Genomic DNA, 15,193 nt, shown 5'->3' with positions numbered 1-15,193 from the left:
TCAGATCCTTTGGATATAAAAATATTTTCCCAGTTTATTACTTCCCTCCTAATCTTGTCTGCATTAGTTTTGTTTGTACAAAAACTTTTCAACTTAATACAATCAAAATTATCTATTTTTTGATCAATAATGATCTCTAGTTCTTTTTTGGTCACATATTCTTTCCTCTTCCACAAATTTGAGAGGTAAATTATCCTATGTTCTTCTAATTTGTTTATATCATTCATTATGTCTAAATCATGAACCTATTTCAACCTTATCTTGGTATATGGTGTTAGGTATAGGTCTATGCCTACTTTCTGCCATACTAGTTTCCAATTTTTCCAGCAGTTTTTGTCAAGTAGTGAATCCTTATCCCAAAAGGTGGGGCCTTTGAGTTTGTCAAATACTAGATTGATATAGTCATTGACTATTTTGTTCTGTGAACTTAACCACTGATCCATGGATCGACTTCTCTATTTTTTAGCCAGTACCAAATGGTTTTGATGACCACTGCTTTATAATATAATTTTAGATCTAGTACAGCTAGGCCATCTTCATTTGCTTTTCTCTTCATTAATTCCTTTGAAAGTCTTGGCCTTTGTTCTTCTAGATGAGTTTTGTTGTTATTTTCTTCTAGGTCAATAAAATAGTTTCTTGGGAGTTTGATTAGTATAGCACTAAATAAATAGATTAAATAAATAAATAACTAGAGTTTGGGGAGTATTGTCATCTTTATTATATTCGCTTGACCTATCCAAGAGCACTTGATATTTTTCCAGTTGCTTAGAACTGACTTTATTTATGTGGAAAGTGTTTTGTAGTTTTGCTCATATAGTTCCTGACTTTCCCTTGGCAGATAGATTCCCAAATATTTTATATTATCAACAATTATTTTATATGAAATTTCTCTTTGTATCTCTTGCTGTTGGATTTTGATAGTGATATAGCCTTTTCTTGCTATGACTTTTGCTAACTAACTTATGAGTATTTTATTTTATTCCAATATCAAACCTAAATTACCAGGAGACTGGCTTGAATCAAACTCAACCTAAGGCATCTGCAAAAAAAAAAAAAAAAAAAAATTTTACAAATGGCCATCAAAGTCCCTTACAACTCTAAATTAATGTACTTAATATTCTATGGATTTTTGCTTTTTTATTATGAAAAAGCATTTAATTGAGTAGATAGAATGAGGCTCCTTTACTGAAAGATATTTCTCATCCATTCATTATAATGCCACATGATTCCTTATAAGATGTAATAACAGAAATAACTGTGTTCTGTACACTCTTATGGTGAATATTAGATAAAGCATGAAACTGGGAGAAATATGTTCACCAAAGTGTTTGGCACTGAGATAAAAGAATCTAGTACGGAGTCCAGATTTAGGAGGCATTCTCTTTGTATGATGAGGTCCTCCGGAAGCTCTTGTTTGTAAATGTTGTGAAGATTACATCAGGCTCCAGAGAGTTACAAAATCTTCTGAAAGAAATCATTATTCACTCAAAAGGAATTTGGTTTGTCCATTCACACAGAAAAGGCCAGATGGATGAAAAATGTCTGTTGCTCAGATTTCAGCATGCATTTGTCTTGATACCCTATGAATTTGCCCAACAGTATGTGTATCTGATACAGTTAATATAAATAAGCAATGAAGCAGACTTAAAGTTGAAAAAGACAGTGAAGTCATATTGCTTTTGGGAAAATTATGAAGTTCTTTTATTGATCCCAAATTTCCCAGGAAAACAAAAACTTATTTTTAATTATTTTTTACTTTTCCCAGTTACATAAAAAAACAGTATTTTTTATTATAAATGTACATTCACTTTAAACATATTTTCATATGGATCATCTTGGGAGAGAAAAATAATAAAAAAGGGAAAAATCATGAGCAAAAAAAGAACAGAAGAAGAAAAAAGGGAAAATTAGTATGTTTTGATCTATATTCAGTCTCAATAGTTCACTCTCAGGATGGCATTTTCCATCCAAAATTTATTGGGTTTGCCGTGGATCACTGAACTGCTGAAAAGAACCAAGTTGATATTAGTTGATAATTGTTTAAATCTGCTGTTGCTGTTTTCCTATTTCTGCTTACTTCACTCCTCATCAGTTCATGTAAATCTTTTCAGGCCTTTGTAAAATCAGCCTGTTCCTCATTTTAATACAACAATATTCCATTATTTTCATATATAACATATATAACTTATTCAGCTATTCCTCAAATAATGGGCATCTACTCATTTTTTCAACTCTTTGCCACCACATAAAGAGCTGCTACAAATATTTTTTCACATGTGGGTCCTTTTCCTTCCTTTTTGATTTCTTTGGGATATAGACCCAGGAATAGCACTGCTGGATCAAAGGATATGCAGATTTTTTTTAGCCCTTTGAGAATAGTTCCAAATTGCTCTACAGAATGGTTCAATCTTTTTACAACTCCAGCAACAATGCATTAATGTCTCAGTTCTTCCACATCCCTTCCACAATTTATCACTATCTTTTCCTTTCATCTTAGCCAATATGATAGAAGTGAGGTGGTACCTCAGAGTTGAAATTTCTCTAATAAGTAGTGATGTAGAGAATTTTTTTATATGACTGTAAATGGCTTTAATTTCTTCCTCTGAAAAATATGTGTTTATATTCTTTGACCATTTTTCAATTGGGGAATGACTGGTATTTTTATAAATTTGATTCAGTTCTCTATATATTTTAGAAATGAGGTCATTATCAGAAACACTGGCTGTAAAATTTTTTTCTCAGCTTTCTGCTTCCCTTTTAATCTTGACTACATTGATTTTGTTTGTGCAAAAAAATTAATTTAATGTTTTCAAAATTATTCATTTTGCATTTCATAATGTTCTCTTTGGTTCTTCTTTGGCAGTAAATTCATCCATTCTTCAAAGATCTGATAGGTAAACTATCCCTTGCTCTCCTAATTTGCTTATAGTATCATCCTTAAAACTTAAATCGTGTACCCATTTATTTTAGTATAATGTATGAGATGTAGATCTATGCCAAGTTTGTGACATACTACTTTCCACTGTTCCCAGCAATTTTTGTCAAATAGTAAATTCTTATCCCAGAAACTGGAGTCTTTGTGTTTATCAAACAGTAGATTACTAGAGTCATTGATTATTGTGTCTTGTGTACCTAATCTATTCTACTGATCTACTACACTATTTCCCAATCAGGACCAGATGGTTTTGATGACTACTAAAAAGCTTATATTTCAACATAAATATTTTACTTATATAATTATATGATAGAGAGAGGTGGTAGACCCTTGCCTCTAGACAAGCTAAAAACGGGTATCATAAGGAAAATGGAGAGATACATGGTGTGAGCATGCCAGAACACAGAACCAACAGAATACTTTGAAGAACAGGAATAAAGGACATCATCAAGGTATTGTCTGAGAAGAAGAAAAGATGATCAAGTCATGTAATCAGAGCAAATAATGAAATAATAATGGTGCAAATAATGGTGGATAGCCCCACTGATAAACTCAGGAGAAAGTGAGGAGGACTTCCAGGAAATTGGGGACATTGCCTGTGGAGAACTTTTGGAAGAAAATAGAAAAGAATCACTTGGGATGGACAGGCATGGATAAGTTGCAGTCTGGATTATTGGAGAAAATTTCTAAATCAATAAAATCCAATCCTTTTGAGTATTTGAGAAACACAAATTTTCCTTTCTACAAACTTTCATCCATTACTATAGTTCCTTCTACAGAAACTAAGCAGAGAAAACATAATCCTGGTTACTATCCAGTAACACTCTCCAATTTAACAGTAACCTTCACAAAATGCAATACACAGAATTGAATATAATATTCCAGATGTAATTTTAAAAGGGCAGAGTTCGGTGGAAGTAGAACCTCTCTTTTCTAATATAACACTCCTTTCCAAGGCCACTTCACCAAAATCACTCATATTGATAGTCTGGATTCCCAGAAGGAAACTTCTAATATTGCTTGGGGTATTCTAGTGGTGACCACGAGGAGCTGGAAATTCTAAGACTTTTACTCACAAGCGCTTACTGGTGGGCTTTCCTTTGATTACCTAGTAGCCCTAATTAGATTTTAGGAAAGAGTTTTACTCACCAGGGTGGGTGTAGTGTAGTATTTTTTAAAAGTACTATTCCCTTGTACCTACAAGTTCCCTCATTCTTATAGTACAAAGATAGTGAGACAAAGATGTGAAGAATGTGTGAAGCATAAGCATAATGCACAGTCTCTGTCACAAACTTGGCATAGATCTACATCTCATACATTATACTAAAATAAATGGGTACATGATTTAAGTTTTAAGGATGATACTATAAGCAAATTAGGAGAGCAAGGGATATTTTACCTATCAGATCTTTGAAGAATGGATGGATTTACTGCCAAAGAAGAACCAGAAAACATTATGAAATGCAAAATGAATAATTCTGAAAACATTAAATTAATTTTTCTTTTCACAAACAAAATCAATGCAGTCAAGATTAAAAGGGAAGCAGAAAGCTGAGAAAAACTACTGAGAAGGATACTATCCTTTTCTCCCTTTGTAAAGTCTTCATACAAATCATATGCATCTCTCTAGTTTCAATCACTGCTATGTGGAGATGCTCCTCTTGACTACTGGAAATTCTAGATCTTTTGATATTTTAAAGTGTGGTTTTAAAGACTAGTTATCTAGTCAATTTTATTCAATCAATAACAAAAAATATTTACTGTGATGCCATCTGCTTCTGTCCAGTGAACAAATCTTCTATGATTCTTTCAAATTAACAAAGCAAGGACATACTTATTCATACTGAGTTTACTTTGATTCTTTAGTTTCTTTGATTAATTGGGATGGGAGCAATCTTGAACACCACGCTTCCCAATGCAGTCCAAAATCACATTAGTTTTCTTTTTGACTAATCACTTAATATTGAGCTTTCAACCCAATAATCACCTCCCTGCCAAATACATATTTTTCCAGATACTGCTGCTTAGCTATAACCTCATACTTGTGAGGCTGATTTTGTTAATCTAGGTAAAAAAACAATTATATCTTTCCCTATTAAATTTCATTTTAATTGATTCAATTACTGTTCCTGCATGTCAATATCTTTTTAGATCCTAACTCTTTCATCTAACATGTTAGCTTTCCTAGCTTTCTGTCATCTACAAATTTGATGAATATGAGATATATGCCTTTATTCAAGTCATTAATAAAAATATTATCCAAAAAATGGCCAAACAAAAATCTAAGTGAATCTCCATTTGAGACCTTATTTCACATTAAAATCCAACAATTAATGATTATGTTCTGGATCTAGCTATTTTACAAGTGCCAGATTTACATAGTAATTTACAAGCCTACATCTGATCATTAAAAAACAAAACAAACAAAACAAAACAAAAAAACATGAGACCTTATACAATGATCAGCTGAAACTTAGGTAAACTATATTAATGGCATTTCTAGCATCTTCAAATTATTCAAATAAACGTGTTCTTTTCAACATATTTCTTGCACAAATTTCCTGCTACAGAATTTCAAAATTGAAAAATATCCTGCTTTCAATCCCAGATCTACCACTTATTATTTAGGTGATTTTGAGCAAATCAACGAACTTCTGGGTCTCAGTTTTCTCATCCATAAATGAAGGAGATTCAACTATATAAGTACTTATGATATTTTTTATTTATGGACTAATGGCTATACCGTTATAATTTGCTAAATCAGTTTCTCCATTTCATTTTACTGCCTCCATATGCCTGTGATTCCACTGTACTTTTTAAAAAGATCATAAAATCATTAACAAATACCTGCATAAATCTTTGTCAAATGTGATTAAATAACTTGGTATTTACTATATGATAAAGACAAAATGTGTTCAGTACAAAAATTCTACTTAATCATGTCATAGTGGTAAATGCAAATTAATTAATGGTGTGTACCGTATTCCTGGGAAAAGATTGTTGGCAAATAGGGTGGGATACTTTAACATACTGAAATAACTTTAACAGACCTTTTACCTCATCGATGTGAATATTCCCTCTAGCAATACATATTGCAACCCATTCATTTCTGTTCATCCTGGATGCATCTCATGTCCATGTTTTTCCATGCCACAAGGGACCCTATCAATGTTCTGGGGGTCATCTTCATTTTTTGACATCTCAAGAATGCCAAATGAGCAGGTAGGGTGTCCCCTGATTATTTCTCTCATCACATGATGAGCCTATCTTCTTTTTAGCTTACACATATATTTCATGGCATCCTTACCACTCTTCTTTTTTCAAAGGAAGTTTCCCCCCTTAATTTCTCCGGTTTTTTAAGGATGAAATTAAGCAACTCAAATGTTAGGATTACTAAGTGAGAACTGAGGTTGTCTGGATAGTTACAAGGTGAGAACTCAGGTTGACTTGATAGAGGGGGCAAGCTCATTGGCTGGGGTGGTTCTTCCCAGAAGCCCTTGCATTATCCCACGCCCATTCTCTGGGAGGATAAAAAGAGACAGCAATGGGCGCAGAGGGCAGATCGGCCTGGAGAAGGATAAGAGCTGGAGGAGATTCAGAGCCAGGATTCAAGAGGAAGACTCTCTGCATTACATCAGGCCTGACGGGGCTCTCTGCAGGAAGGGAAGTCACTTCTAAGGACAAGAGTTAACAGCAACTGCCTGGAGACAACGGTTCGTTAAAGGAAGAAGAATCTGTCTGAAAGATTTGAGTAGACACAGCAGATCTCTTCCCAGAGAGCGATCCGGCAGCTTCTGGAGACGACAGCTCGTTACATTTGGCGTCCACACGTGGGGCAAGGACTTTTGCTTATCCTGACAAGAGGAGCTAGACCAGACCTTCGCAATTTGGCGCCCGAACAGGGACAGACACGGTCCTGATTCCAGTGGAAAAGCCTCCCATCCAGATCTCAGTCTCTCTAACCCAGAACCGTGAGTAACAAGGAAACTTTGTTAAAGATTAAGTGAGCGTGCTAATAGATAAATAAGGAACTTAACTTGTTAAGGACTAAACCAGGAATCTCTTATAGTGAAATGGGGCAAACACCTTCTGTTCAAGGAAAATGTTTAGAGAGCATCATCAAGGTTATGAAAAGCCAAGGATTGATTATAATTTTAGAGGAGATTACTGAACTTTTAAGAACTGTGAAGGTTATATGTCCTTCTTTTTCTCTGGAAGAAGAATTGGATCCAGATGAATGGGAATTAGTAGGAAAGCAATTAGGTGAACACTACAATTCCAGGCCAAACTCAATTTCCAAAGATACAATTCATATATACAATGTAATCCAATTGGCTTTAAACAATGTTATTCTAAAGGAAGAGATGAAGGAGCAAAATGGGGAAGTGTCAACTAAACTAGGTGAAAAGGATGAATCAGATAACAATGAAGTTAAGTACAATTCTGAGCAACAGGAGCACCTCCCATCTCCTCCCTCAATTAACCCTTCATGGGTGGAGCAAGAAGGAGGAGAGGAAGAGGCAGAAACACAAACAGAATTGCCTGTGAAGCAGCCTAAGCCTATGACAAGATTAGAAAAAGCATTGGTTAAAGCTAAGAGAGAAGGACAGGATATAAGTGATTTTATACATGCATATCCTGTGATTGAAAATATTGATTCTGTAGGTCATAAAATGAGAAGATATGCACCTTTAGATTTGAATAAAATTAAGGATTTGAAAAAAGGTTGTACCCTTTATGGGACTACATCAGCTTATGTCAAAATGTTACTAGATGGTTTGTCTTATGAAGTCCTAACCCCAAATGATTGGAAATCCATAGCAAGGATATGCCTGGAACCTGGAGAAAATTTATTATGGCTTTCGGAATTTCATGAATTATGTAAAATTCAAGTCAGATGCAATTTGGAAATAGGAGTTAACACACAATTCACTTTTGAGCACTTGGCTGGTGAAGGTCGGTATGGAGAGAATTCGGAACAGATTAATTATACCATGACAATATATGAGCAAATTGCTAAGGCTGCAATAAAAGCTTGGGGTGTCCTTCCTGGACAGAAAGATCGTGGAGAGGCTTTCACTAAAATACAGCAAGGTCCCAATGAACCTTTTGCAGATTTTGTGGGACGTTTGCAAACTGCTGTCAAAAGAACTATTGGAGAAAATTCAGCTACAGAAATAATGACCAGACATCTGGCTAAGGAAAATGCCAATGAGATTTGCAAAAGAATTATATGGGGATTAGACAAAGATGCTCCTTTAGAGGAGATAATAAGACGCTGTGCTACAGTGGGAACAAATGCTTTTTACACCCGGACAATGATGAATGTGGAAAGACAGGGTCCCTCCTGGCAAGGGACTTCTAGAGAAACTCAGAGATGTTTTCAATGTGGAAAAATTGGACATCTAAGAGCTCAGTGTAGGTATGGAGATACAGTGAGAAGACAGGGTAAGAGAAGACCTAAAACCCCATGTCCAAAATGCAACAGAGGACTCCATTGGGCATCAGAGTGTAGAATAATTCAGGGAAATGGGATGAGGGGCCCAGGTCCAGGACCCCAGGCAAAAAAGACTTGGGGCATGATGGCAGCTGATGTTACACCCAAAGAACCTTTAGAAGGCCAGGACTCTGATTTAATCAATCAGCAGAGAAGCAATCACATGGCAGAAAGGGATTACCTGATAAGTCAGTCAAAAGGCAATCAGATTGCAAAAATGGATTACACTTGGGGAGAATACAGGCCTTTTAAACCAACAGGGCTGTGCCCAGTGCAAACAACTCCAATGTAATTGTCAGATGATGAGAAGAGATTTAGAAAGTGGTAAATAGAAGGTAATAATTAGATAGGTTAACTGCCTGGGAGAGAGGGTTTGCTTGTATTTCTTCAGCAGGAGAAGGAATCAGATGGGTGCCAACGAGTCATATTCGCCTTGTCCATCAGAGAGAGACAGAAAAAGAGAAAGACCTCAAAATAAAGGAGAAGATCTAAGAAACATCTGACACTGAAAGAGCATGGATAATAAGAAGACTGTTAAAGAACTTTAAAATCAGCAGGAATCATTGGACTTCCTCACACAAGATGAGACTAATGGACAATGGACTTATGGACATTTATAAATTTTCAATTTATGATTATTTGATTATGTTATATACTTCTAGCATGCGTTATGTTACTATGTTACTATATGCTTATGTAATTTATGTAATTATCTGTAATACTTCCCATATTGATGGATTTATGTTTCAAGGTCATTTATGTAATTATCTGTAATACTTCTCATATTGATGGATTTATGTTTCAAGGTCATGATTGTCCTATGTTCTAAATCAAAAGAAAGGGGGAGATGTTAGGATTACTAAGTGAGAACTGAGGTTGTCTGGATAGTTACAAGGTGAGAACTCAGGTTGACTTGATAGAGGGGGCAAGCTCATTGGCTGGGGTGGTTCTTCCCAGAAGCCCTTGCATTATCCCACGCCCATTCTCTGGGAGGATAAAAAGAGACAGCAATGGGCGCAGAGGGCAGATCGGCCTGGAGAAGGATAAGAGCTGGAGGAGATTCAGAGCCAGGATTCAAGAGGAAGACTCTCTGCATTACATCAGGCCTGACGGGGCTCTCTGCAGGAAGGGAAGTCACTTCTAAGGACAAGAGTTAACAGCAACTGCCTGGAGACAACGGTTCGTTAAAGGAAGAAGAATCTGTCTGAAAGATTTGAGTAGACACAGCAGATCTCTTCCCAGAGAGCGATCCGGCAGCTTCTGGAGACGACAGCTCGTTACACTCAAAGAACTGTTAGCTGCTTCGATTTGACAGGGAAAGAGCTTCTAGGCAAAGTTTAAATGATTGAAATCCCCCATCACTACTAAATCAAGCTTAAGATCTATTTAACAAACTCCTCATCTATTTCTTTTCTGTCCAGTTGGTTCATTATATAGTCTGATGACAATATAGCTTCTGTTTCTGCCTCAGTTGTTCTCTATTCAAAACGTTTTACCATGTTCTCCACAATGGATTTCCTCACATGAATATACTTTCTTAATTTATAATGGTACTTGGTAGAGGCAGCTAAGGGATTCAGTAGATGAAATATTGAGTCGAGAGTCAGGCCAGGTAGATGGCTCAGTAGATAAGCCACTGTTCCTGAAGTCAGGAGGACCTGAGAATTAGGAAGATTTCTTGGGAAGTTTTTCAAATATTTACTAGCTATGGGCAAATTACTAATTTCTATTTATCTTAGCTTCGAAGCTCTTCTGTAAAATGGGGATATCAATAAAGCCTACTTTACAGGGTTGTCATGACAATAAACTGAGATTATATTTTTAAACCACTTAGCACAGTGCCTGATACATTGGAGGTACTTAATAAATGCTTATTGCCTTTTTCCCTACTCTCCATTTTCCCTTTACCTAACCTGCTGTTTTGAATAAAATATACCTTCTCCAAACCATATTCAAATCATGGTCCCATTCCAACAAATGTCACTTGTAATTATGAAGTAAATTTGCTAACTCTATAGGCTCAATCTGTCTAAAATGGAACTAATCACTCCCCCTAAATCTATCCCTTCCCCTAATTTTTCTATCTCTATTAATGACACTACCATTTCCCTGATATTTCAAGTTCATAACCTTACAAATTCTTCTCTTTCCTTCACTTTATATATGTTGACCCTTGTATAAAAGACTTTCATAGATGCAAAAGACCTGCATGTACTTTGTGGGATTTCTTACTTTTCTGTATCATTATCTCACTCTCAGTATATAATATGACCCAGTGTGTTTTCATTAACTTCTCTTATGAACACAATTTATAAAACTTAATAATTTTATTTATAGATTGAAGAAAAGAAACACAATTCATATCAGCTCATGGAGTGTAATGGTCCCTTCCAATAAGCAAGTTACTCAGATAAATGTATATTTGTTTTTCATTTTGTTTTGTTTCCAGTTGTGCAGTAGTTAGGGATCCCAGATGGCATGGTCTAGCACAGTTCCTCAGTATGTGACTCCTACCATAGGCTTTCACCAGTGGTACTGCCAGACCTTTTCTACAGGGAAAAAATGAAGGTAGACCTCACCAAGTACTATACAGGGATTTATTTCAAAGCTTCCCTGTCTTGGCAAAGACTTTCTTTCTCTCAGTTTTACAATACAAGCACAGTACCAGAACAGAAAGCCTCCACTCCAAAACCTCTCAACAGTTTCTACTCTTCACAAGCTTTATAGAATTTTCCAGAGTCAGAAATACATTCTTCTCTCATTTCTGAGAATATCTTTACTGACACCATCAGACTAGGATATGGTGACAGTGAAGTCAGACATTCTCCTTACTCCTGCTGTCTAGGACATTTATTTCTTGACTGAATGATTTTTGTTGTCCCAGAAGCTTGATGAAATTCTCCCAGTTTCTTCTCAATTATTTTAAGCCCTATAAATCCTTATGGAGACAAATGCCCTATAAATCCTTATGGAGACAAATTCAAAGGGTTATTCAAATTATTTGTGTTTTTCAGTCATTTCTAACTCTGATGCCATTTGGAGTTTTCTTGGTAAAGATATTGGAGTGGTTTGCCATTTCCTTCTCCAGCTCATTTTACAGATGAGAAAAATGAGGTAAAAAGGGTAAAGTAACTTTCCCAGGGTCACACAGCTCATAATTTTGTGAAGCCAGATTTGAACTCAGGAAAATGAGGCTTCCTGACTCCAATTCTACTGTTCTATCTATTGCTGCACCTAACTGCCCTCAGATATTCAAGTTACCCAGAGCTATTTTCTGCCACCTGGAGAGACAGCATTACCTCATTAACAAACAACAACAAACCTGTCCCAGTCAAATCTAGATAGTTGCCAAATCACACCATTTCTAAGCCTATAATATCCCTCCCTCTGGTTCATTCTATTGCAAGTAGGATGTAGTCCCTAGTTTAGACCATCAACTTTTCTCACTTAGACTGGTTGTCCTAATTGTCCAGTCTATGCTCTCTCTAGTAAATACTTTCCATTGCTCCAAAAGTCCTCTTCCTGATGTACCATTAAGATCAAATCATTATTTTTCTTTCTTTTCTATTACTTCCTCAAAACAGTAAAAATTCCTGATTCTGACATTCAAGGTTTTTCATAATCTAGTCCCAACCTATCTTTCTAGTCTTACTTCTCATACCTTCAAATATTCCACATAACAGCAGTCTGCCTTTTCTGCTCTGTGGACTTGATTTGTGACTCCCTTTGCCTATAAAAGATTTCCTCCCATTTCTGTCTTTTAAGGTCCTTTTCTTCCTTAAAGATCATACTCAACTGCCACTTCTTCCATAAAATCTTTGACCAACTCAGTATAGTCCCTACACTCTCCACACGATTGAAAGTGATCTCTGTTTTCTATTTTTCCTGGTCCTCTGCTTTGCATTTCATTATTCTTTATATCTGACTTATTTATATAATCTTCCCACTTAAATGCCTAGTAATTAAAGCCTGAATGGTATTCTATCCTTTTTTCCCCCTTAGGTGGATGTCTAATAAATGTTTGTTAAATTGGATTGAATTCTGAGATAACATAAGGTCGAGAATTTTGAAGTTTATTTTCAGAGCCAAAAAAATGCTATAAGTAATAAGTATGTCGACATATGTATGTGACAGGTTTTAAAGATAAATACCCATGGAAAATAGAGTGTTATAATCCCACTTATGTGGTCATTTTTTACCTTCATATTGCCTCAGGTACTTACTAGCTGTGTGATTCTGGGCAAGCAACAACCTATAAATGCCTCTAATTTCTCAACTGTAAAATGGGGATAATAATAACACCTACCTACTAAAGTTGATATAAGGACAAAAATAACAACTTTTGCAAATTACTTAGCATGGTGCCTAGCACATAGTAGGTGCTCAATAAAAGCTTGTTTCTTTCTTTTTATTAAGAAAGAGGGTCATCTTCTTTTTCTCTGGCTTCTTCCCAACCATGACAGGTAAAAGCCTCTTTAGCTTTTGTCAAGTCACACTCAACTCCAGACTCTACAATTCTCTTTATAATAAAAGAGCAGTTATGATAGTGTTAAAAGAAAATCTTTGTTTATCTTTGTCCTCAATAATGAAATAAATTCAGATAGAGAAAATTGAAAGAAGCTTATTGTAGCATCCAAGCCAAAAATAGTTCCAAGTTCAAACCCCATGCTATTTTTAAAAACAAATTTCATAGTAAGAGAATATAGCCCTGATAGGTGCATGTTTCTAAAAGGGGGAAAGGCTAGTATAATCTCAGAAATAGTTTTATAAGCCAGGTAGATACAGATTTCTAAAAGGAAACAACCCTATATACAAGCAATCCTTCTTAAACTCTGGTTAATAAGTACTGTAGTCATTTCCACATTCAGATTGATATATACAGTGGTCTTCCCTGAAGAGAGGACTAGCAAAAAGGGATATGGGAGATCATGGGTTCACTCAAATTAACTTGGCAGAAATTCTGAGCAGCTTCATGGTTCAGTGGATAGAGCACAGGCCTGGAGAAAGGAAGATCTGAATTTAAATCTCTACATTAGACATATACTAACTTAATGTCGTTGGACTATCACTTAATCCTGTTTGCCTCAATTTCCTGATCTATAAAATGAGCTGGAAAAGGAAATGGCAAATAATCTTTGCAAAAAAAATCGCAAATGAGATCACAAAGAGTCAAATATAGCTGAACAAAATCACAAAAGGGGCTAAATTCTCTACAATAATCCTCCATTTAGTGCTAACCATACTTATGGTGCAATAGCACTATGAGACTTATAACATTCTTCTATTTTCAACTGTATCATCCTAATGTCTGCTGCATGTAATTTGGGAATTGGCTTGGGAACCAATTTCTTGTACCAAAGGAGACACGATAAACACAAACAGCACACATGAGTCCTGTGAGAGCATACCAGAGAAAATCTACAGATACTTTAGCCAATGAAAAGTTCTGCACCCCAGAATGTTCCCATATGTCTGTGGCCCACATGCTTTGGAAGCTCAATAGAGTAATTCTTCAGGTATTCAAATGTTTAGATGACAATTTCCACACATACAATCCTTCCATGTGCTTTCATCACAATTTATCCCATGAGGAGTCAGATTCTTGACAAGAAAAGGCAGCTAGATAAAAAGTCAAAAAAGGAAGATGGCAAATGGTAGAGATGATATAGGAAAAAATGATTCATTAAAACATTGTTGGTAGAGTTGAGAACTGATTTAGCCATTCACAGAGAAATTTGGAACTATGTCTAAAGGGATATAAAACCATGCCTAACCTTTCACCTAGTAATACCACTATTAGATCTATATCTCAAAAGAAATTTAAAAAAAAAAACCCAAAAGGTAAAGGATCTATATATACAAAAATATTTTAGCAGCTCTTTTCTGGAGGCAAAGAATTGGAAATTAAGGGATGCCCATCAATCAGGGAATGACTGAACAAGTTGTGATATGTGATTTTGAGAGAATATCATTGTGATATTGAGCAGGTTGCTCTCAGAAAAACATGGAAAGGCTTCCATGAGCTGAAACAAAGTGAAATGTATTTTATACAAAGTAATAGCAATATTGCAAGATTTTCAGCTATAAATGACATAACTATTCTCAGTAATACAATGATCTAAGTCAACTCTGAAGGACATATGATGAAAAATGCTATCTACATCCAGAGAAAGAACTAATAATATCTGAATACAGAATGAAGCATAATTTAAAAAACTTTATTTATCTTGAGGATTTTTTGGTCTATGTGTTCTTTTACAATATTAATGAGGTCTAGATTTCGGGGTTCCCGGTAAGGAACCAAATGATGAGGTTAGGGTTCTTGGTGGTCAGGGAGTTAGATGATGAGGTTAGTGGTAGGTTTGGGGTTCAGGGAACTAAATAAAGAAATTTGGCTCCCCTAAATCCTCCTAGGGTTCTGTACAGGGTAGGGAGTTCTGGCAGCACAGAGGGTGCTAGACTGGTGAAAAAGAAGTTTATTATAGGCATTGGGAAGTCAGCCTTTGCTATGCATGAATAGAATTCCTTAGTGACATGACAGAGAAGTAAAGTTTATTGTGGAGGAGTCCTGGCAAAGAGATAGAGAATTTCTAGCAGAGAAATCCTGACAGAGAGGTACAAAGTCTTGTTAGGGAAATAGATGAGAAAATAAAGAGAGAATAACACCGAAAGAGAATATTATTATTTCAGTGGGCAGAGGACTGCTGCTATGCCAGGGAGACAAAGGTTCCTTGGCATGTTAGGTCCTCTGTAAGGACTGA

The sequence above is a fragment of the Sminthopsis crassicaudata genome, chromosome 2 (genome assembly GCF_048593235.1).
Source record: "Sminthopsis crassicaudata isolate SCR6 chromosome 2, ASM4859323v1, whole genome shotgun sequence".
NCBI classification, from domain to species: Eukaryota; Metazoa; Chordata; class Mammalia; order Dasyuromorphia; family Dasyuridae; genus Sminthopsis; species Sminthopsis crassicaudata.
The sequence above is the reverse complement of the archived record's forward strand: the minus strand, read 5'-3'. Positions refer to the sequence as shown.